The following is a 13,665-nucleotide window of genomic DNA, read 5'->3' as shown; positions in this document are numbered from 1 at the left end:
AGGAGCCGTGCCCACAGCGAGATCTAGCTGGTGATCCACCATGCAAAAAAAATGGATTGGGGGAATATTGTCTACAAGGCTGCAAACAGCATTCAGGCAGCCATTTCGACCTGCTGAGCTTTTGAGAGGTTCCTGGTGCTGCCTGAGGCATCCAGGAGCCGTGGGGAAAGGACTTGGGCGAGAAGCCCTGGCAGAAGCGAGTGCTCAGCATCTGACGTAGGAAGCCAACATGGTTTTGTTTTGCCCTTTTGTTTAGCCCTTTTGTTTCTGAGGGGCTTCTCCCTCACCACCTTTTAAAGCATTTTGCCTACTCCAAAGCATCGTGGCTGCCTCTTCTGTGCCACCGCTGCCACTGTCCCGGCTCTGAGGCTGCTCCTGGCCATCCGGGACCCAGCTGCTTTGTGTGACTTCCTCACCCAGGTACCAAAGTTAAATGATATTAAAAAACTGCCTGGAGGGCTTTCCTGAACCTCAGTTAGGCTAAACACCGTTACCTCCAGTGGGCTGGATGGAGACTGATGAATGCTGATGTGAGGGAGAACAAACTCACAGCGTTGAAATTATTCCACTTGTTCAATGACTTGGAAGAGAATTATCAAAGCATTCCTGGGTACCACGTCAGGATACATCTCTGCTGCTGAAAAGTCACGTCTGCATCCTCCTTTCTTCTTCCTCACTATCCTGTTTTGCTTTGTTTCGGGCAACTGAACCCTGTCCTAGGTGGTGGTAGGCTGACTGCCTCAAACACGAAATCTGGGTACTAAGTACCTTTTGCCATTTTTCCTTATCTCTGTTTTTACAGCTATTTGCAAAGACAGCCCTCCGACTTAACCCAGCGTCTGCCCTCTTAGAAAGGTCTCACCTTACACAGGCATTGTGTTTGCTTTAGTAAGCTGGAGTGTAAACAGATGTGAAAACTGGGGACTGCTTAAATGTGATGAACAAGAAGCCTAATTGCTTGGGCATTTACAGCTCCCACGCAGGCGGTAGCTGTTTGCTTGCCCTGTTGCTTTACCACTCCCTTCAAATGAGGCTGCAGTAAAATTAATAGTCTGTGACAATGGAAGCAAATCAGTCACCTCCATCACGCTGGTAATATCATCTCCATCAACAGTGGTGTTTACTGCGACAGGAGGGAACATATGGGGACCCCAGTCTGTAGGACAAGTCACTGCTCAAGAAGTAAGGACTGGGCATGGCCAAATAGCCATGAGTCGCTGGGCTTCGAAGCCTACATTGCGTGGCCTGCTTTAGGGTTATGTAGCAGCGGCAAAAAAAATGGATTAATTATTTCTAAGAGTTGGGAGATATTTTTTTTTTAAGCAATTCATCTTGAAACAGCCAAGTAATAACTTGTGCCTGGCTGTGTTTGCAAGGTACAACTATAATCATTTCTGGTTCAGGGGCAGAAGAAAAGATTATTTGCTCAAAAGCAAGCAAAGATTGTATCCCTTCAAGTGCCTCCAGTTGTTTATTCATGCAGACTGTAAATACATGAGAGCTCACTATGAGGACAACTGTCTGAAGCGTATAAAAATAAAAAGACAAGCATATTTCATTTTAGAAAGAAGACATGTTACTATAAAATACAGATTTTGAGACAAAATGAGAAGCTTGAAAGTAGCTGCCAAAGGAAAGGGTGGGCTGCCAGAAGGATTAGCCCCTCAGAAGTTTTTCACTGGGGCATGGCCAGGGTTTGTCAGACGAGACTTAGCCCACTCCTAATGTTAAGGTTAGGGTTAGGAGGGAGAAAAAGCCTGGAGCCCCGCTACAAGTCAGGCTGCAAAGGGGCTGCCAAAGGGAAGGGGTATGTCACCAAGACAGAAATTTTTCATGAGAGCCAGGGCTCAGATTCTGGGGCGAAGGCTCAGCCCACGCCTAGGGGGATGGACAGCCCACGTAGGGAGATGGACGGAGCCTGGAGCTGCGGTGTGAGCGGGCTGCCAAGGGGCTGCCAAGGGAAGGGGTAATCAGCTGAGAGGGTGCTCCCCTGGCAACTTTTTCATCTGGGCCAGGGTGTTTTGTGTGCATCTGCTTACCAGTGAGTCTTATCAGACTGCTGGATTTCATCAGCTCAGGCTTCTGCTGATGTATGAACTCATGGAAAAGACCCCAGTCCCAATCCCGATATTATCCAAGGTATCTCACTGCCTGTCTATCTTTGGATTTGAACTTTCAAACTGCAAATTTTTTATCTCGGTCTCTGACTGTCACGGAGGCAAATACTGTGTGGATTTATTGTCTCTAAATACACAGCATATCCTGGCTGGGCTTTAGTCTCCTCTGGCAACAGAGACTTGTTCTTTCTCTTGTACTATGGCCCACACGTACCCAGAGTCTGAATGTGGAAGTGAGTTACACATCCAGGGAGGTGTGTGGGGATATGGTGCAACATGCGAACCGTTTCCCATGCTAACTGATGAGGAAAATCTTCGGCCTGCCAGCGCTAACCCCCCTCAAGCCGCAGGGAGGATAGGAGACTGGTTGGTGGGACCCCTGGGTGTGGGGACACAAGGGGGATGGTGTCAAATGAACTCCCCATGGGGACAGGTGAGCACATCCCAGCTGTGCTGCACTCTGAGCAGCGCTCCGTTACCTCGAGAATAGTACAGCAGGAAGACACCTTCAGGACCAGCTCTGACACCTCCGCACGGCATTGCTGTGTAGATGTCGGCAGGACTGTGTACTTAGAGATTTGTTGTCTTACACTGGCAATAGGGATGATCAGTGTCTGTGAGACGCTTCAGGTACCTTTGCACTTCACTCTCCATGGGGGACGTCTGTGCTGTGCCAGTGGGTCAGCAGGCCAGACAGCAGCTGTGTTGGTCAAGGAGTCCTGTGTAAATGGGCAGAAATGCTTTCTGCATAGATCCTTAACACAGCAAAGCAAAGGTGCACTGCCTCGCGTTGTCTTCTAAGCAAACGCCTGCACTTCTCTAAGATAACCCACCCTGTGCTATGCTCCAAGTTTCAGTGCAGGGGTGGATGCTCCAGAGCAAAATCCTTTTTAGACATAAAAGTATCCTAGCATGTTCACTTCATTCTCTTTGTGAGCTTTTCCTGCACGCGAAGTGTTTACTACCGTGACATGAGCAAACACCAGCTCCAAACTGAGGTTCTTGCTGAAATGAAAAAGCAAACATTTGTCTTGCACAATCAGACTTAATGTCAGGCACTAATAGACCTTAATGGTCCTGACCAGCCTCAGCTGGGGTCTCCACCTGCACCCCTGCCATGGACCCAGGAGCCCCATTTCAGCTCAGCCCTGGGCTGTCAGCCTTGCCTGAGCTATGCTGTAGAAGTACCAGCCTCCAGCTCAGCTGCAGCCATGCCTGTGCCTGGCCACGGACCCTGTTGATCCAGACCCTGACTGACTTCCCAGCTTGACCCCAGACCTGCCTTCTCACTGTGGACCTGCCCAGCAACCGCTGGGCTGTATCTGACCCAGGTTACCATCACTGAACCTGACTCTGACCAGCTGATTGACTTCCCAGCTGGATTTCGGAGCTGCTTCATAAGCACAAAGCTGCCTGATGAGATCCGGATTCTTGGTAGAACCTGGTGAGTGTCGCCAGGTCTGCCCTGCTCCCCTTGCTCAGGCGCCGTGGGGCCGGGCCCTGGCTGGGGAGGTCCCTGTCTCTTAGGGAGCAGCTTTCCTTCACGGCTTGCTGGCACCAAGGTGGGGTCAGGCCTCATGGTGCTCCTTAAGGAGCTACAGGACTCTTAGGCATTGCAGATGGGGCATGCTTGCCATGAAGCTAGCACACGATCTGCTCGTCTAATCTATTCAGTAGGCTGGAAAATATAACTAATTCATTTAAATTGCTACTGCAAAAGAGTTGTCTAAAAGTCTAATCAAGTCCAATTAGAAATCTAAATGGATTATGTTTTCCATCGGCATAGAAACGACAGCCTTGTTTCTAATCACCAGTGCTGGTATGGAAGCCATGGTTTTCATTCCCCGCTGCCCCGAAGGCGTCCCTCGTGCCCACACAGCTGCTTTCCTGCCAGAGCAGCTCGTTGTCTGCTTGGTGCAGAGCTGCTGCGCGGCTGCGAGGGGGCAAGCTCCGTGGTCTGCCGGGGGGACCTAGGACCTCGAGCACTTTTTGCCAAACTGTTCCCCATGTAACCAAGGCTTCAGCAGCCCTTAACCAGGGCTGCCCACAGTTCTGCCACCACCACCACTGTCATCTGTACTCTACTGACATAAAACAATTGTTCCCTTCGCTGAAAAAAGCAAAGCACTTTTGTGGGTGTTCTTTGATTTGGCTTGACTCCCTGCTTTGCCCTGCCTGCATCCTCGCTTGAAGGAAATTTTATATGTGAATCACCGAACAGGTGCAGCTAAATCTGAAGGTAAAGCAAGGAAGCAAGAGGAGCAAAACTAAACCTGTGCTCTCCCCCATTACCTGTTGTACTTGTTGCATATTTGTATTCCCAGGTGACAAAAAATTTCACAACATGACTGTATTTTTGGCGTTTCTCAACTATGATCTAGCGGTCAGGCTAAACTTTTCTTAATTTCAGTACAAAGAATTGCCTTTTTGTCAATATTGGCTCACGGGTACGATGTTGGTTATCCTCTTGTCAGAGATGCTGCCATCCAGGTAACCAAACCATCAGTCCTGGTCACTCTGAAACTGGTGGCAAAACTTAAATTGGCCAAAAAGCAGGGCTGTCCCTTTAATAACACACTTCTATAGGTACATCTGTTTACATTTGGTTATTTTTTACAACTTTAGACTAATAAAAGATTCAGTTATTTCTTTTCCAAGCCTGTAATTTTCTTGTCATTTCCCTGCTCCCTTTTCCTTTACACAGGCTATCCTGTACAACTGCTGCAAGTAATCTCTGCAGGCACGCACAAAAACATGGCAATGATTTTGCCCCTCTCCCTCCCATGCACGTTATCTCGTTCTGCTCTAAAGGACCATCCTCTGGGCGGGATACTGCAGATCCAATTAAATATGCTTCTGTATCAACACTGCTCCTAAGCAAAATATATTGATTGGTGAAGCTTTGGACCTACTTTAATCAAGTAATCTAAACAGGGCTTAAGCTTCAAAAGCCTGGTGATGCTCCTAGCTTCAAAGCTTTTACTTACACTGAATTAATTTACCCTGGATGTTCTAATGCTCCCAGCAGCCCTATGGATTATAATGTTAGAGGTTGCAATCATGGCTCTGATAATATTCCCTATGCTTAGACTGTATTGATCATAATGTAAAGGCAGAAAGGAGAGGGGGAAACACAAGGAGAAAACAAAAGGCTTTGATTTGAAGCGGGGGTGAATCTGCTCACCCCTGTAGCAGGCTGCCGGGAAGGAGTATCAGAAGCTGTTAACAGTTGGTTTTTTTCTTGACTGAAGATCTATTCCGATATGGACTGAGTGTCAAATGCTCATTTCCAGAGTCCTTCTTGCATAATATTGTAGGTGTATTATGTCATAAACATAATTCTTTGGCAAAAGGAAGGTTGGTTTGGATTTCACATGCAGTAGCTATCACAGCACTGTTGAACATCAGTACAAGTTACAGTATTAGCCTCAGCTCCACTCTGGGGAATGCAAATAACATTTTTCCCCAGTCCAAGCGAGCGCTAGAAGCCATTGTGTGTAGCCACCTCATGCTAAATCATGTGCACTACTCACGCGACCGATGCATGCTCAAGAAACAGTCCTGGTAGTGTTAGGGTAACAGTTGGACTCGGTGATCTTAAGGGTCTTTTCCAACCTAAATGATTCTGTGATTCTAAGAACATTCTCAGCTTTACGAACCAACGTGTTTATTTGTACGCACCGGCAGGGCTCTTCCATACACCCTAGCTGATGTATGGAACCCCTGTGCAAACACAGGGAAGTGTCTAACCCGATGTGCACTCTAGTCTAAAGACGCCATTAACTCTGATACGGTCTGACCTTCATCAGTGAGAAGAGAAACGTGACAGTCTTTGCTTAAACAAACATAACTGCATCCACGCCAGTGCTGATGCAGGGTCCCTCAGGGCTGCGGGCCTATCAGCCAGTGGCATCTAGCAGTTTTATGGGAAACACACAGGGCTGGCGTCCTGTGTTCCTGCTCCCCTCGGCAGACGCCCGGGATAGTCCATATGGGTAGCTCCATCCTGGCAGAGGGCTGCCTGGCGAAGTCCGCAGAGGGGCTAGGCAGTAGGGCAGAGTCACTGCCCACCAGTGGAGGGTGGCAGAAACCCCTCTCCAGATGACTCCCCAAATTTCTTCAGTGGCCTTGCCCTGGGCCCTGCCTGTCTTCCAGAGATTATCATGAAAACAGCATATTGGTGAATGAACTAAAAGATGATTTAAAGCAAAGATAACTTTCACATTGTTATTAGGTAGCCAGGTAAAGGCTCATACTATTTTCAATACAGACTATCTCCTGCTTTATGAAACTCAAAGCCTGTGAAGCGATTTCACACAGAGAGCTCTGATTACTACAGCAATAATTTCTTCTAACAGCCTTTCAAACACTTATTAATAGAAAAAAAAATCAGTTCAAACTGTCTTCCCATCACACAGAAAATATCAATGTTCACAGTGTGAACTTTAAAATCTCATCTGATTAGTTAATGCCAACAATTATTAGTGCACTGTCAATTTAGATTTCTATTGTCCTCCATTGATCTGAGCCTCCATACACTGTGCAGTGCACATCACTTAAAAAGTAACTTTCCTATGCTGACTGGCTGGGGATGATTTTCTGTCCTGCTGTCAACTGGCAGCCAGTAGAATAGGAAACTTTGGCACCTTTTCCTGTGACGGGCTCCCACCTCACGGCTTACCACCAGGAGGGCAGCATCCTTAAGGATACAGAAAGTGGCTTCAAGAAGGGAGCAGGGAAGTGATAGCAAGAAGAGTGCCACATGTTTTTGTTTCTTCCACTCTTCTCTTATTTCATAAACCTTTGGGCACACGCAGATGGCAAATTTTCTATTTCCATCATGGCAGAGATGACTGGTACCTCCCATGAGAAAAGACACAAAAAGGAGCTAAAATGTCAATCGTGGTCTAGGTAAGATATTGATAGTGCTGCACCTGGTGTGTGGAAGGCATCAGGGCTTCTAAACTGTTTCTTTCTTCTAGTCTGCTAGTGCCAGGAATCATATTCCTCCAAGGGGTAAGGTAAGGCAGCCTCTGGCATTTTGTAATTCCTTCTTTCAGCCCTAATTAAGCTTGAATACTATTTACAATGCTATTTAAATTCTGATTGACTATATTGTGGCCAACCTAAGCTTGCCCCTTTTTGTACTTAGGTTCCAGAATGGGCTGAATTATTCCATGGACACTGATTTCTGAAGCAGGGTTAATATGAACTGTAGCTGCCAAAGCCGTAAATGAGGGGATCACACCAGTCCCTGCTTCCCTTACAATTCTCCCACCCTATACTCTGAGATCTCTTAAGAGAGACCAAGACATTTAGACAGCTGCATCCCAGTGGAAGGGAGGGACTGACTTTTAGCTCTGCAAAATCTGCCTTTCAGGTTCACAGGTGCTGGTGAAGTCTGAGGAGATTCAGTCCAGCTGATTAGTTTTGCTTAAGGTCACGTAACAAAAACCTCAGTCTTGAATAAATGTGGACTCCTTACATACGTCTGGCTTTGTGGCACAGTATGGGTTTTTTTCTGTTTTATTTCCAAAGCCCTTGGAAACTGTATATAGAGAGTAGACATCTGGACTCCTAATTTCTCTCTCCCTGCTCCTGCCTCCCTCCCCCCCAGTAGTAATCCCTTTCTGTGCTGCCTGCAGGAGAAAATGAGTCCGCTTGTACCTCCTATGCGCTGCTGCCAGGCCATTTTACGTAAGCATCCTTTTCTGTTCTCCATTGCAGGACAGCACATCCTGTTGGAGCTGGTCGTTGTCTTTAATCTCTGAACATAAACACACAGATTACATTCCATTCTGTCACCAGTGTTCAGCGGATGACAGACGTGCTGTCATATCTGTGCTGCTTTCCCCGGGCTGTGCTGTTCACTCTCCCACAGAGCACGTGGCACGGAATCACCTGCCATCAATGATATACAGGCCGTGATAAGCCTTCCTTGCCCCCTCTTCCCAAGGCTTTGGTACATCAGGCTGCTCCATTCAACCCTCTACGGGAAGCTTTAGCATCATCCTCCTACTCATTCCAGGGCAGGAGGACATCGCAATGGGCAGGCTGGGCTTTCTGTGGCTGTGGTCACATTTGGGAGTCTCCCCTCTGCCCTTAGAGTTTTCCAGTGTTTGACCTTCATGGCAGCTCCCCCAGAGCTGTCAGAGGTTGGAGAAGAGGTTTGAATTGAAATCCAGCTGTCACTAAAGTACTGTGTGGCCTGATTGCTCCAAACAGCTTAATGACAATGCAACCAAAATGCCAGAAATGTTTGTCCTGGACAATTCCCCACCCCCAGCCTTGTCTCCTTCCACTGGTGGAGCTGCTTTTAGAACAGGAGGTGGAATTATATAGCTTGAGATTACTTAACAGCTGGACTCCATGTGATGTCTTCACTGCTAGGGGTAGGTGTGGGAGGAGTAGGTGCGTATCCACACGGATATAGGTGGGGGAATACAAGCTGCAACCTGCTATGTTGCTGCAAGCTCCGCTTTCCTGTAGATATCATGGCTTGGCTGCAAACTCAGAAAGATGGGGTTACAGGCAAGATCTCAACATGGAGTAAGTCAAGGGAGTGTGTTAGCAGCAGGGGGGACCGATTAGGATGCATGATCATATCAGACATGCATGTGACTCCTCACTGACAAAGAGCTGCTGGCAACATGATGTTTTTAAGTGCAGGTTGCTCCCTTCCACCCAAAGCCTGAGGCTTCCAACCCTCACCATGTTTGGCTACACCATGGCTGAAAAAGACTTACATCTTGCACAGGCATTGAAACCCTTGCTGCAGGTTTCTGTACTGGGTGATTAGCAGCTGCCTACACAGTGCGTCAGAGTCCATTTTACCTGATTTTCATCATGGCATGCAGTAAGAGCTTGAGAGCAGTACCAGAGAAGATCAAGCATCCTTATATTGAGGAGGGAATGGGAGTTTACTGAGAGGTTGCAAAGCTTTCTGAGTGCGTGATGGCTCATTTTGTATTCATGTGCCACTTTCAAGAAGAGGGTGGCAAGAGGGGGGGGAAACACCATGGTTCATTCAGTCGTTAATTTAATAAATATAGGGAAAGGGTAGAGAAAATTGGCCGTTTCCTTTGCTTAATGTTTTATCATTTGACCTTTATCTATGTCAGGAGATGAAGAATGGCGATATTGTACATCAGCTGTGCTGGCTGCTCTGAACAAACTGAATTTAGGGGGCTCAAATTTGGGAATTTGGGCTGCTTCTCAAGCTCAAGATGAGGCATGGGCAACCGAAATGGTGCTGTGAGGGACAAGCCCACAAATGGGACTTGGTGCCCAGCTCTCCCTCACATCAGCATTGCACAAGCCTGGAAAATTCATCGGCTTTCCACACTGATGGGATCCAACAGACTGCTTTACCTAACACCGAAACAAATATCTAACACAGACTTACTTGCACTGCTTTGAACACGCTTACCAAAGTTGAGAAGGTTGAAATAAAGGATGGCTTACAACCAGTTAACTGCATCTATTATACAGGTTTCTGCTGGATCACCAATCTACGTTGGTCACACGAGAGAAAATTTCCTAATAAATATAACCAAATCCTGAGTGACAGAGCAGGCTGCATCCCAGGCTGTGTACCAAATTGCTGTTCACTTTCTTTCCAGGTCTTTGTCTTTCTCTCATTTTCTCTCTCTCTCATTTCTTTTTTCCTTTCTTCGTGCAGAGAAGAGAAATGATTGCTAATGAATTGCAAGCATGGGGTATGGAAAGATCAGTTAATATGGCCCAAGTATTCAGTAATACAAATACATTAAAGTGATCAAGCAATGAATGAAAATTGACCCAAGGAGCAGGTTCCACTGAGAAAACATGTGAGAATGTAAATTAATGTGACTTGATGAAACTTGAAATGTCATAACACAGCAGGGCATACAACACATCAGAGGAAATGTGAAAATTATACTTTTTCCTGAAATCATAGTTTTCAAAAATAAGTGGCTTTTAAATTCTTCTAAAAATATAATAAAGGAATTAGTGTCAAGAAAAAGGTTATTGTTGTTTATCAGACTGCAGGCTCAGTCCATGGTGGCTTTTCACAAATATCCTCTTTTATTCCTCTGACTATGCACTGGGAAAGGAAAAGAAAAATCCTGAAGTCTTTCTACTTGTCTGGTTCCCTCTTCTTCTTAACTTTGCACAAGGGAATTTTTAAAGTTGTTTGGAGGGTAAATGGCATGCTAATCTATTGCTTTTTTTTTTGCCTTTTGGCCATATGCTTTCATCCAAAAGTTCTAACGCTTAGAAACAAGCAAACAAAACAAGAGGAAAGGTCACTTGAAATTAGTCTGTCTTCTAATAAAACTTACTTAAAAGGGAGAGATAAAAGCATCAGGAGACAGAATTAAATAGTTATGCTGGCAAGTTTCCAAACCCAAACAGAAAATGTAACATATTCTCCCCCATCCCACATATCCATATTTGTTTGGTGACGGCATGACTGGCCCGTGTGCTGGGAAAGTCTTTCTGTCTCTCTTTCTGTCATGAGAGGTGTCAGATTTTTCTGCTGGCCTCCATGCTGGAATATGGTCCTCACAGGGGTCTAAGAGATGAACAGGAAGGCAAGGATTCCTCCCCTACACCACACCGCACAGCCAGCAGGTACTACAGGAAGAGCTCCCTTTTCATCTGGCGCAGCGTGGATTTCTGTAGGAAGAACTCCGAGACAGCAGGTCTGCAGAGCGAAAGGAGAAATTGCCACACACCACAAAACGGTTGGTTTGGTCCTCTGACTGAAGCGACCATGCGTGGAAAAGGGAGCCTCGGCCTTTCTCTAGCGCTGAGTGCTCCACGGGAAGACTGTGTACTGGATTCTGGCTGAAGACGGGTATCCTCTATGGAGTATGTCCTACCACCACCCCTCTGCAGTGCTCCGGCTCAGATGCTTTCCTCAGACTATCTCTCAAGTTTTTATTTCCCCCGTCTCCCTAGCCCTCTTTCTCTCAACCGAGTTAATATGCATATAGGAAGGATTAACCAAAGCCTATGTCCAGATAGGGAAATGAAAAGACTTTTATTCCATAGAAGAGAGTGTCTAGTAAGCAGGGCAGTCTGAGTTATGAGGGGATACCTGAGCACAAGGTATTCTTGATGCAACCCAGCCCCATCTCTTTTCCTGTAGAACTGCACAAAGGTGGGATGCTACTGTCCAAAGAGAAAGTTGGCAGGCTCCTGTGTGATGAACCCTGCTCATACACGACAGAAATAGAAAGCAAAAATAGAGAAAAACTCATGCAAGTGCAAAACATAAAAAACAGACTGGAAAGAAGAAATACAGCAGGTCAGTAAAGATATTAGATGGCTAATTAAATAGCACAGTACCTAATGTCATCTTGTTATTCTTGTATAATAGATAATATTACTTTCATGAAATGTCATGATAATGACCAGAAACATAATTCCTGTTTTGTTTTGTTTTTTAAACGAATGCAGGAAGCTGACTGTAAAAAAGAAGGGGAAAAAAACAGGTTAAAGGATATTTTACCACGCACAGTGTGCTCAGAAAATTTGTGAATGCAACTTGTGTAGCTTTGCATTGGTGCAAATAAGCAGAGCATGAAGCTGGTTGCTCCATTTTCATCAGTCAATGAGATAAGTAGAAACAGTCAGTGAGAACAGGTTGCAAATCTTCTACGTCTCAGCCCAGGTAATTGTTTTTTTCATATTTGAATTTATATCCTGAAACATGAGGCCACTGTAAAGTAAGTGACCAACAATACAACAGTTTTGCCATCCTGAACAAAAATGCAGCCTTTCAGAAAAATTCAGCACTTCAACTAAAGGAAAAGGTATTACAGATTTCAAATTTTTTTAATGTGACTAAGCAAATGATAAATGGGAAATTATTGAATAGCTATTTTTTCTGAACATTTTCTTGGCATGGCTTACGTGTAGCTTCTCCAGTTGGGTTACAGTGTAAATTAAAGTTATTTTTCTTGGTAAGGTTTGTTACATATTTATAATATGTCTGCAATTCACACAGAAAATGGAGTCTGAGGAATGAGACCCTGAATAGTCCTATGCCTTCTATTAATTATCAGCTAAAGCATATAGAAGAGCCTTCCACTCATATTAGAAATAAATCTTGAGTACCAATGAAAAATATGATTGTTTAGTGTTGTCTGGTTAGGATCCAATTACAGATGGTGTATTTATTTTAAACATATCAGATGCACACTAGAGATCTCCAGGAGCAAAAAAATGAGCTGGAATTGGCTGAGCATTGAATGGAAAAAATAATGATCCCTGTTAAGTATCTTGTGTACTGGAGACTACAGATGAGGGATTAAAAAATTAAAGCCATGGCTACTTACACTGCACCGCGCAGATTGCTCTGAGTGTTATTTGAGTGTTGGCACCCAGCAGATAGACATCCCGCTTTATCCGTGATTTAAGTACATCTTCTGCAACGCAAAAGGATGGCACGAGATATGAGTGTAAGGTAGTAGCTACTATATAAAAACCGAATGCCAGCTTCGTCCCTCAGATTGAACTCCTATATGTGCCGCAGTGCTTCCGTGCCCTCCCTGCCCCTGACGCACGGGCCGCTCCTCCGAATAGTCAGTACTTGTGAGAGCTGGCATCCCGCGCTGGAGGTGGGTATCCCCGAGAGCATATTATTCAGACAAATACAGACGCATAGCCACAGAGGGGCCACGAAAGCTTTCTTCTGCTGACTCCAGTGACAGACACGGCTTCCCAGCATTACCAGTGTGAGGAAAAGCCTGGTAGTCATTTGTGTTCAGGCACTCAAGGTCATCTTTTTCCAACCAGTACTCTGACACAGCAGGTTAATGTGGGGAGGTTTCATCCCTGGGCATGCAGAAACTGTGGTGGGAGGAAGGGAAACTCTTTTCCAAAGGAGATGGCTGTTGAAGAAGAGGGTTTCCAATTCCATAAGAATTGGTAGCAGAATATGAAGCAAAACCACAGAAGTAGAGCCCCATCCATTTGCTTGGTAGAGATAAGCTAAAGAAGCCAGTTTGCTTTTGCAGTTCTCAGTCATCTCTCAAAGATCCGTTTTATTTACTTATTTATGTATATCATTGCTGAGGAAGATGATTAAACTTCCCTGTTATGACCCACCTTTGACTCAATGCATTATTGTATTACTTTCTACATCCTTCACTGCATGTGTTTAGACAGGACATCTGAAATACCTTGCCCGTGTTTCCCGAAGGAGTAGTTGGTGGCCTGCAGAAAATCTCTTCTGTCTCAGAAAGCCACGGGACTGCAGAGTGTTTAGTCTTGCCTTGTTCTAAACAAACCTTACAAATGACCTTTCCCTGCTGGTAGACTTTTGCTGCCGGAAGTTATTTCTAAAGCAGTTTTATGTCTTGTCAGTTTGTCTGTATTTACACCGCAGCCCCATCTGTCTGCTTGCATTTGAGCCCTAAGAGTGCTTTGCTGCCCGCTTTAATTTTTTCCTGGTGGGATGAGATACAGCCATCAGTGGGGAGTTACTGTTATTAGGACATTTCCAGGAGGATTAATTCTGGCTAGTTTCTCATAGCCATCCCCTTTCACTTCCATG

Source organism: Ciconia boyciana, chromosome 6, assembly GCF_034638445.1.
Source record: "Ciconia boyciana chromosome 6, ASM3463844v1, whole genome shotgun sequence".
NCBI classification, from domain to species: Eukaryota; Metazoa; Chordata; class Aves; order Ciconiiformes; family Ciconiidae; genus Ciconia; species Ciconia boyciana.
The sequence above is the reverse complement of the archived record's forward strand: the minus strand, read 5'-3'. Positions refer to the sequence as shown.